Raw genomic sequence first — 11599 nt, 5'->3', positions numbered from 1 at the left:
CAGTTACTAAGTTGACACTGTTGCATTGAGCAAAACCATATTTCCTGATGAAGCTGCACAGAGAAGGAGTCAAATTCAATTAGTTCTGGGAAAATGGCCATCCTCAAGAGAAAACTGGTGATCTATGTAGCCTCGGAAATACTAATTTCTTCCTGCAATAAAAATAAATATATTTCCTGACTCTTGGAAAAGCACAAAATAGAGGAAACAAAATAAGAAATTTGGAAGAATCTGAATGGCCCTGTGGAGGAGTATTTCAGTGAAAAAATGTTGAGAGAAAATGATAAATAGTTACCTGCATTTTAGGGTTGTGATACCTTGGCCAAGATATTTTATAGTAGGTATGTTACCCTCAAAACATTGGAAGAAAACAATGCCCCAGATTCTCCCTTTATTTTATGTGTCACCCCGTTCCACCCCTGACAACAGACAGAGAAAAGCATTATCCTGGGATCTTGATACATGAGGATACCAAAAATCTTGACCCTCGACTGCTGGTGCCCTGGGCTACTGCAGAGATCTGTGCAAGGCATGCTCTCCCCAAGTCTAGAAGTGCCATTCACCTGTCCTAGAGAAGGGCAGTCACTAACCTGCCAACTCTGCAGCCTTGCCAGTGTGAATTAACCCACACTTTTAAGAAATTACATTAAATCAAAATTCTTCTATGGGGTTGTCATTTTTTAGTGGTATGAGAATATAATTCATTGATTATCACATAGTAAGAAACATTGCAAATAAGTGCTTAGGCCAGTTGAGTTGGCAATATATTCTTTCTTAGTTTCCTACTCCCAACTTCTACTTTCTTAACTTCAGTATTTTTATTCCTTTCTCATATGTTTCAATTAACAGTAACAAGAACTTTGAAGCAAAACAACTTTAGGCTTTCAGCCACCTCAACTTACAGGAAACATTTTTAACCAAGGTTTCCCTGTATCTCACAAAAAAAAACCAGCATCACACACCCCTCCCCGCAGGCCGTTCTTTTCTCAAGGTTTTGGTCTGGTTGGAAGGCAGCACCCGGCATCTGACCTTCATATTGCACATCTACACAGGTGAGATTGAGAAACAGAAGACAGTAGACTTGCAGACTGGATTAGAAGAAGGAAGAGAAAGAGACAAAAACAGTTTGGGATCCAAAGAGCCTAAACCCTGTTTGGTTTGGCCTTCAGTCATGGCAGCTCAGCAACAGGAAATGCCAGCTCATTAAAGCCTTCACATGGCATCATCAGACGACAGCCGTCAGCCCCCTTGGCAAGATGCTCAAGATCACACAGAAGAGGAAAAACAATAGGAACCAACATGAATGTCTAGATTTCCCTTCTAAGACAGGAGTGTTTACTAGGCTGGCTGACTTAGCAAGCTGTTAGCAGAATGAATTTGACTGCCTTGGCAAGGATGAGAGGATGCAGGAGATCTCCCAACTTTGACGCCAGCTTTGAATTCCAGTGATTATCATGTATGCCGTGGACCTAATGTCGTTTGAGGGATGAAGGTGGCTTGGGTTGGGGATTGCAGAAACATCACCAAAAGTAACCACTACTGATTAACATTGGTCATTTATAGGTGTAAGGGGAACAGGTGCTAGAGGCAGGCAATAGCCACCCCTGGACACATAGCTTTTTGAATCAAGTTTCAAAGAAGGTGTATTTGTCATGCTTATCACGTCTTTGAATATGTCACTTGGGTTATCACCTTCAGTAGGGGATCACTTTGCTCTAAAAACTTCTGACTAAAAGCCTTCCCTGTGGGGAGATGGACTGTACTTATCTACAGCTCAGAGTCTGTTGAAGAATTTGTTGCATTAACAGAACTTCAGTTTTTCTTTCCCAGGGGCAAGAGGAAGAATACTCACCTCTGGTGCTACTTAAATGGCACCATGGGGCTTCATCCTCTGGGAGGGAACAGGACACTGAAGTAGCGACATATTTGTAAACTGCATGAAACTCACCACTGACTAATATGTGTGCTTTTGTTTCCCTTGGCCCACTTGATCAGCAGCTTTGCTAACCAGTTTCCACAGCCTCTGAAGTCTTGTTGATATCAAAACCCATAGCCAAACATGAAATGAAGGCACAAATAGAAATCACTACAGTCCTGTCTTCAGGAAGATTTTTGTGATATTCCCCAAACAGCTTCCCCAAAGAGACTAAACTTCATTGTGAAATGCATGGCAGTGAAGCAGCAGACACACAGATTCATTCACCATTGAAGAACTTGCTTTTGCTTTCAACATCCCAGCTGGCACCCTTAACTTCTCTAGGCATCTATCTCTTTTAATCACACCATGCTTGGGCAGTGAGGCCAGGCAGATTCAGGCATCCAGAAGGCCCACCAGGATCTGCTACATGCAAGTTGTAGGAAACGGAGGGTGCGTATGATTAAGCAGAGACCGTTAGCCTCAATTGTATCCTCTTACCTACTGAGCTGCAGTGAACTGTGGTCCACTTGTGAATTTCTCAAAGAGGCTAAACTTCTAAGGCTTTGGTTATTACTGGACAAGACATCCTAGGTTCTGAACTACATTTGAAAATATGATCTGCTCCTCCAAGGGAAATGTATCTCCTTTGTTTCACACTGGTCCATCTGTCTAGGGATACCTTCTCAGTGCTGTAACAATGGCTACACCATTGTAATCTGCTCAAATACCCACTACTCCTTATTTGTTTATATAGTATTGGTGATAAGGCAAGGATTTAGGATATATTAAAATGGATGATTTACTTAATAGTATGAGTCATATTCATTGTTGTTCACTCAGCAAGAGTATTTATGTCACTCACACTATATGTGCATGTCACTATGCCCAGGCAAAAGGAAGATCAATTAAGAAGTGCTTGACTAATGTTTCAGGCACTGTTTAATGGAAAAGCTAAATTAAATATATTATCTCTTAAGAGGCTAAACTACGGAAGATTAAAACTGATGTTTATTCTTCATTTGGTGGGATCTATACGTTGGTATATGAGTCAAGTCTGTTAGTTGTGAGTAACAGAAACAATCTCTAGGTAACTTAATCAGAATAAAGAAAGTAAAGTACATTGGATAGCTCACACAACTTCCGGAGGGGGCACATAACTAGGTTTGGAGGCTATGCAGCCAGACATGACACTATAATAATGTGCCGAATTGTTCAGTGAAACCACCACTGTTGCCATTACTGAGCAGACACTGGTGCTGTCACTAGAACTCCAGCTACCCCTGAGCACTAAGGAGCTACTTCTTCCCACAGAAGAATGACTTGTGCATGGTAGCTACTTCTTTTGATCATTAGATTCTAAACCAAAGTCTGCAATGAACGTATCTGATATTGACAGAACCTAATTCATATGCACACATTCTAACTGCATATAGAGGTGGAAAGCCTCTATATGGTACTTCAGTCTCTAAACTGGGAGATGGACATTGCCAAAATTAAGAGAAGAAGAAGGAGAGAAACATGGTTATTTGTTCCAAAACCCAGAGCCTGTGCTGCTATTCTCCCATCAGGGTTTGCTGCAATCTCCATGGACATCCTTATCTGCCATAGACCCATTAGTATATATTAATTCCCTAAAATATAAGTAGCATGAATAGCTAGAACCAGGTGGAAAAACTTCTCCCGCTCTGAGCTTGACTGAAAGCTTGGTAGCTTTGTGGGTGAGTAAATCATCAGAGAAACATCCCCCAGTGAGGTATATGTGCCCTCCAAAATCTATAGATATTATTTAAATGTTGTGCTCCTTTCTTAGTTGTAGTATTAGGTGTTGCAACTCACCGTCTACTGGGAAAGGAATATTTTGAAAATCGCAGACCACCGGAGCAGAATTACTGATTTGTCCTTTTGCCTCAGTCTCCAGTATGGCTCAGCATGGTATTATTACTGATCTTATCTTTAGTTAAAATTTTGATTCTCTTTTCATTATGGATTTTTCACATGAACTTTTTTTCAATTATTGCGTTTAAATATTTTCTACCTTGATAAGGTTTTTAAATTGCATGCCCTTGACAAGTGCTGTACTAGTGCTGGCCCAAGTTCAGGTCCATCCTCGGGTGTTCAACTTCCCTCTTTTCACAGGCCTCTGGTTATATTAGGGGAGACAGAGCATGCACTTCAGAGAGAATAAAGTTCTAGGTAGGAGTATGTGCATGTGAAATGGGTTGGCAGGAAAAATCTCACAGAAAAAGTGACAGTTGAGCAAAGCCTCAAAAGAGAGGAGAGAAGCCTAGATTTGAGTGTACACAGATTAGGTAGATCTTAGAGGAGTACTCCTCGATATGGGCTTTGGAACTTAGTGACTGAGTGACCATTGCCAAAAATCTCTCAGAATCACACATTGGGATTATTATCAGCTTTCCCTCCTTGCCTTAGCAACTAAAGCCTCTGCCTCATTGCTTGGCCTCTGATAACTCCGGAATTCTTTTCTCTCCACTGAAATTCTGTAGCCAATTTAATACATAAACTTTCACCAGCATCTCTGGCCAACATAAAACACCCACACCCATCCAGAGTTAGTTTCTAGAACACCCTGAGGGTCAATTACAAAGTTAAATCTGAGAGAAAGGGGCTTAGGTATTTAAAATAACAACAAATTTTACAGTTGTATATAATATAAATATTATATATATGTAAAAATGCTAATATCTGAAAGATACTTGTGAGAATAGAGTCTTAGAGAACTAGACTAAATAGGGAAGAACCTAAATTCAGACTGGTCTGAGTTTATCAATATATGTGTGCACGTACCAGAGTCTGAATTCAGTGTGTGAACTCGAGCACTTAGAAGTGGTTCTAATTTGTTTACCTGAATGCTTTTAATAAACTTGGGACTCAAGAGTGATCTCCAATATAAAAAGTGGAGATGTCAAAAATACCTTGAAATAGTGTGAGAAAAGAATCCAAACGTAGTGATTCTACATATTGGAGTGAATTTATCATATGTAATGTACTCACCCACCTCTAACATTTCCCCTCAAGAAGGCCCTGAACACTGTCCTTTAAGACATTGAGAAACAGATTTTTAGGAGACATATTGTTATTGTATTATGTATATATATCTGTGTTATGTGGATATGTTCAATAGACTTGAATAGAATTACTATTGTCTAAAGAATGTCCTTTATTCCAAAACTACATTCAAATTATATCAGAAAACTAGACACAACCACGATATGAAAGAATTTGTGCCAGGATACAACACTGCAGAAAGAAATCAATGTGGAAAATTAACTCTCTGTCTTTAAGAATTGGTGAGATCTCTCCTGATAACATTTTATGTACCTTAGTGCTTTCATTGTAAAACAAGATTAACTTGTTTTAATTAAACAAGATTAATTTTTTTTATTTTGCAAAATAGCAGAAATTGAAAGGATTCTCCTTGCAATAATTTCCAAGATCTTAAAAGAATGAAAAGCTATCTAAATAAACAGCTTTTAGTACTAAGAAAACATCTATGTTACAAGGTAGACATTTAAATACTAAAATAAATTCTAAATAAATTTGTTGGACCAGTAAGAAACTTAAGTAAAAAATCCCAGTTTTCTTATAGACATATTTCTTGAATCTGTCTTAAATTATCTAAGACTGCCTACCTCTGCTCTAATCGTTTCAAGAGTTCACTATTGGGATGCCCAATTACCGCCTCAACACCCCTGACCTCACGCCTTCCAAAGCCGAAGCTAGGCTCTCAGAGCACACATAGGTTACCTGGGTCTAAATTCCTCATCACCTTAAAGGCTGTTCCCATCATTTTCAATCACTGGGCTTATATTCATGTTTACCTTTTCATTTTTTATAATGCTTTGGCACATTCATCCTATTACTTGTAATCATATTTTTAATCAGAAGTTTTTCTAATTCTGCTGGCACAATCACCACCCCATGCACCCTTATTTCACATTTCCCTTAGCAATTAAAGTAGATTTTTATACAGTCTGGTGTCCTCACTCTTTTCCCTGTCTACACAGAATTATCTTCTTTAAAATACATCTCAACATCAAATCCTTGCAGTTTAGCTGCAGTGGCACTCCACTGCCAGGCAATTAAATTAAGTACTTCTGTTTGATATTCAAGGAAATCCAACAACTTGTTCTCTTTATTCTTTAACATGGTTTCTTGCTTTGATCAAGAATGTGTCTGTCAACTCTCACAATAGTTTTGAGTTTTTAAGGGTTCACTTGCCTGTTCCTCATTGCATCTACTCGAAATGTTTCCCCTTCACTTGAATCTACCTTGTCCTTTTTCTCTTGACCACCGGTGTGGCTGTTCGCTGTTCCCTGATATGTATAATTTGCATTTGAGCTCATGATACACCACACTGAAGCATTCTTAGGTCTTTTCTATATGAGTGTATGCTGTGCCTTCCATATGAGATTATCACTTTCCTAAGAACAGATGTCTCCTATTTATTTTCCTACCACTCTAGTAATGTTTAAGATGTGTGAATCAAACTTCACTATGCTACCTTAGAAATCATTGATTCTAGTATTTAATGTAAATCCTGTGGACCCCAGAGAGTTCATGGATGAACTTCAGAAAATTGATGACATCCCCTCCCCAAGATTGTGTTCTACACATAAAATGTTAAGAATACTGTTCTGTTTGAACAAGAGTAACTTCACAGATGAAGAAACTGAAATCCAAGGTCAGAAAACTAACTTGCTTGAGGAGAATAGACTTTCAAGTCCTTGTGCCTTTTAATTTCTGAACTCACTTACATATACTCTTGGGGATATAAAATTCCATGAAAGGTCTTCAAAATCCATTACTCTGCCTGCAGGCAGAATTTGTCATAAAGATTGCAGCAGATGCAACCCATGACACTATTAAAGATCTCCTGGGAAAGGAATTTTATAATTTCCTTCAGTTTACTTTCATGGAAACATAAAACCAACCTCTTACAGCAACCGCTACATTACTTCACTTTCTTATATCCTGAAACACACACACACACACACACACCCTAGGGCCTTCTATTTAGGAGGAGATCAAATAAAAAGTGTAATTTACCTCACTTATACTCTCTACCAAATATTATTTTAACTTGAGCTTCATTTGAATATGAAAATTAAACAAAAGTAATACCAAATTAGTTTTTTAAAACTTTTTATTTTATTTTATGTTAAGTTCTGAGATACACATGCAGAATGTGCAGGTTTGTCACATAGGTAAACGTGTGCCATGGTGGTTTGCTGCACCTATCAACCCATCACCTAGGTATTAAGCCCTGCATGCATTAGCTATTCTTCCTGATGCTCTCCCTCCCCCAACAACCCCCAGTAGGACTCATTGTGTGTTGTTCCTCTCTCTATGTCCATGTGTTCTCATTGTTCAGATCCCACTTATACATGGGACTATGTAGTGTTTGGTTTTCTGTTCCTGTGTTAGTTTGCTGAGAATAATATCTTCCAGCTGCATCCATGTCCCTACAAAGGACATGATCTCATTCCTTTTCATAGTTGCATAGTATTCCATGGTGTATATGTACCACGTTTTCTTTATCCAGTCTATCATTGATAGGCAATTGGGTTGATTCCATGTATTTACTATTGTAATAGTGCTGCAGTGAACATATGCATGCATGTATCTTTGTAACAGAAAGATACACATGCATGTATGTTTTATGGCTGCATAATATTCCATGGTGTATATGTACCACATTTTCTTTATCTAGTCTATCATTGGGCATTTGGGCTTATTACATGTTTTTACTGTTGTGAATGCTGCTGCAATGAACACATGCATGCATGTATCTTTGTAACAGAATGATTTATAAGCTTTGTGTATAAACCCAGTAATGGGATTGCTGGGTCAAATGGTATTTCTGGTTCTAGGTCTTTGAGGAATGACCACACTATCTGCCACAATAATTGAAGTAATTTACATTCCCAACAACAGTGTAAAGGCATTCCTATTTATCCACAGCCTCACCAACATCTGTTGGTTCTTGACTTTTTAATAGTTGCCATTCTGACTGACATGTGATAGTATCTTTTTTTTTTTTTTTTTGAGGCGGAGTCTCGCTCTGTCGCCCAGGCTGGGGTACAGTGGCGCGATCTCGGCTCACTGCAAGCTCCGCCTCCCGGGTTTACGCCATTCTCCTGCCTCAGCCTCCCGAGTAGCTGGGACTACAGGCGCCGCCACCACGCCCGGCTAATTTTTTTTTGTATTTTTAGTAGAGACGGGGTTTCACTGTGTTAGCCAGGATGGTCTCGATCTCCTGACCTCGTGATCCGCCTGCCTCGGCCTCCCAAAGTGCTGGGATTACAGGCTTGAGCCACCGCGCCCGGCCGTGATAGTATCTTATTGCTGTTTTAATTTGCATTTCTTTAATGATCAGTAATGTTGAGCATTTTTCTCATACGTTTGTTGGCCACATAAATGTCTTATTTTGAGAAGTGTCTGTTTATGTCCTTTGCCCACTTTTTGATGGGGTTGTTTGGTGTTTTTCTTGTAAATTTGTTCAAGTTCCTTGTAGATTCTGGATATTAGACCTTTGTCAGATGGATAGATTGCAAAAATTTTCTCCCATTCTGTAGGTTGTCATTTACTCTGATGGTAGTTTCTTTGGCTATGCAGAAGCTGTTCAGTTTAGTTAGATACCACTTGTCAAATTTTGATTTTGTTGCAATTGGTTTTGGCATTTTTGTCCTGAAATCTTTGCCTGTGCCTATGTCCTAAATGATATTGCCTAGATTTTCTTCTAGGATTTTTATAGTTTGGGGTTTTTAAATCTTTAATCCATCTTGAGTTAATTTTTTTTTTTTTTTATTAGAGACCTCCAGCATTTAATAGCTGAACATTGTAGATAAGCCCATAAAATATATTAGTGAAGGAAAGCCAAATACATGATAAAAAGCTACCTAGTTAATGTTTTGCTTTTAACTCTATGGTTAAACTATTTTTTTTTCTTTTTTTTTTCTTTTTTTTTTTAATTTATTTATTATTATCATACTTTAAGTTGTAGGGTACATGTGCATAACGTGCAGGTTTGTTACATATGTATACTTGTGCCATGTTGGTCTGCTGCACCCATCAACTCGTCATTTACATCAGGTATAACTCCCAATGCAATCCCTCCCCCCTCCCCCCTCCCCATGATAGGCCCCGGTGTGTGATGTTCCCCTTCCTGAGTCCAAGTGATCTCATTGTTCAGTTCCCACCTATGAGTGAGAACATGCGGTGTTTGGTTTTCTGTTCTTGTGATAGTTTGCTAAGAATGATGGTTTCCAGCTGCATCCATGTCCCTACAAAGGACGCAAACTCATCCTTTTTTATGGCTGCATAGTATTCCATGGTGTATATGTGCCACATTTTCTTAATCCAATCTGTCACTGATGGACATTTGGGTTGATTCCAAGTCTTTGCTATTGTGAATAGTGCTGCAATAAACATACGTGTGCATGTGTCTTTATAGCAGCATAATTTATAATCCTTTGGGTATATCCCCAGTAATGGGATGGCTGGGTCATATGGTACATCTAGTTCTAGATCCTTGAGGAATCGCCATACTGTTTTCCATAATGGTTGAACTAGTTTACAATCCCACCAACAGTGTAAAAGTGTTCCTATTTCTCCACATCTTCTCCAGCACCTGTTGTTTCCTGACTTTTTAATGATCGCCATTCTAACTGGTGTGAGATGGTATCTCATTGTGGTTTTGATTTGCATTTCTCTGATGGCCAGTGATGATGAGCATTTTTTCATGTGTCTCTTGGCTGTATGAATGTCTTCTTTTGAGAAATGTCTGTTCATATCCTTTGCCCACTTTTTGATGTGATTGTTGGTTTTTTTCTTGTAAATTTGTTTGAGTTCTTTGTAGGTTCTGGATATTAGCCCTTTGTCAGATGAGTAGATTGCAAAAATTTTCTCCCATTCTGTAGGTTGCCTGTTCACTCTGATGGTAGTTTCTTTTGCTGTGCAGAAGCTCTTTAGTTTAATTAGATCCCATTTGTCAATTTTGGCTTTTGCTGCCGTTGCTTTTGGTGTTTTAGACATGAAGTCTTTGCCCATACCTATGTCCTGAATGGTACTACCTAGGTTTTCCTCTAGGATTTTTATGGTATTAGGTCTAACATTTAAGTCTCTAATCCATCTTGAATTAATTTTCGTATAAGGAGTAAGGAAAGGATCCAGTTTCAGCTTTCTACTTATGGCTAGCCAATTTTCCCAGCACCATTTATTAAATAGGGAATCCTTTCCCCATTTCTTGTTTCTCTCAGGTTTGTCAAAGATCAGATGGCTGTAGATGTGTGGTATTATTTCTGAGGACTCTGTTCTGTTCCATTGGTCTATATCTCTGTTTTGGTACCAGTACCATGCTGTTTTGGTTACTGTAGCCTTGTAGTATAGTTTGAAGTCAGGTAGCGTGATGCCTCCAGCTTTGTTCTTTTGACTTAGGATTGTCTTGGAGATGCGTGCTCTTTTTTGGTTCCATATGAACTTTAAAGCAGTTTTTTCCAATTCTGTGAAGAAACTCATTGGTAGCTTGATGGGGATGGCATTGAATCTATAAATTACCTTGGGCAGTATGGCCATTTTCACGATATTGATTCTTCCTATCCATGAGCATGGTATGTTCTTCCATTTGTTTGTGTCCTCTTTGATTTCACTGAGCAGTGGTTTGTAGTTCTCCTTGAAGAGGTCCTTTACATCCCTTGTAAGTTGGATTCCTAGGTATTTTATTCTCTTTGAAGCAATTGTGAATGGAAGTTCATCCATGATTTGGCTCTGTGTTTGTCTGTTATTGGTGTATAAGAATGCTTGTGATTTTTGCACATTAATTTTGTATCCTGAGACTTTGCTGAAGTTGCTTATCAGCTTAAGGAGATTTTGGGCTGAGACAATGGGGTTTTCTAAATATACAATCATGTCATCTGCAAAGAGGGACAATTTGACTTCTTCTTTTCCTAACTGAATACCCCTGATTTCTTTCTCTTGCCTAATTGCCCTAGCCAGAACTTCCAACACTATGTTGAATAGGAGTGGTGAGAGAGGGCATCCCTGTCTTGTGCCAGTTTTCAAAGGGAATGCTTCCAGTTTTTGCCCATTCAGTATGATATTGGCTGTGGGTTTGTCATAAATAGCTCTTATTGTTTTGAGGTACGTTCCATCAATACCAAATTTATTGAGCGTTTTTAGCATGAAGGGCTGTTGAATTTTGTCAAAAGCCTTTTCTGCATCTATTGAGATAATCATGTGGTTCTTGTCTTTGGTTCTGTTTATATGCTGGATTATGTTTATTGATTTGCAAATGTTGAACCAGCCTTGCATCCCAGGGATGAAGCCCACTTGATCATGGTGGATAAGCTTTTTGATGTGTTGCTGAATCCGGTTTGCCAGTATTTTATTGAGGATTTTTGCATCGATGTTCATCAGGGATATTGGTCTAAAATTCTCTTTTTTTGTTGTATCTCTGCCAGGCTTTGGTATCAGGATGATGTTGGCCTCATAAAATGAGTTAGGGAGGATTCCCTCTTTTTCTATTGATTGGAATAGTTTCAGAAGGAATGGTACCAACTCCTCCTTGTACCTCTGGTAGAATTCAGCTGTGAATCCATCTGGTCCTGGACTTTTTTTGGTTGGTAGGCTATTAATTGTTGCCTCAATTTCAGAGCCTGCTAT

The sequence above is a fragment of the Theropithecus gelada genome, chromosome 5 (assembly GCF_003255815.1).
Source record: "Theropithecus gelada isolate Dixy chromosome 5, Tgel_1.0, whole genome shotgun sequence".
NCBI classification, from domain to species: domain Eukaryota; kingdom Metazoa; phylum Chordata; class Mammalia; order Primates; family Cercopithecidae; genus Theropithecus; species Theropithecus gelada.
The sequence above is the reverse complement of the archived record's forward strand: the minus strand, read 5'-3'. Positions refer to the sequence as shown.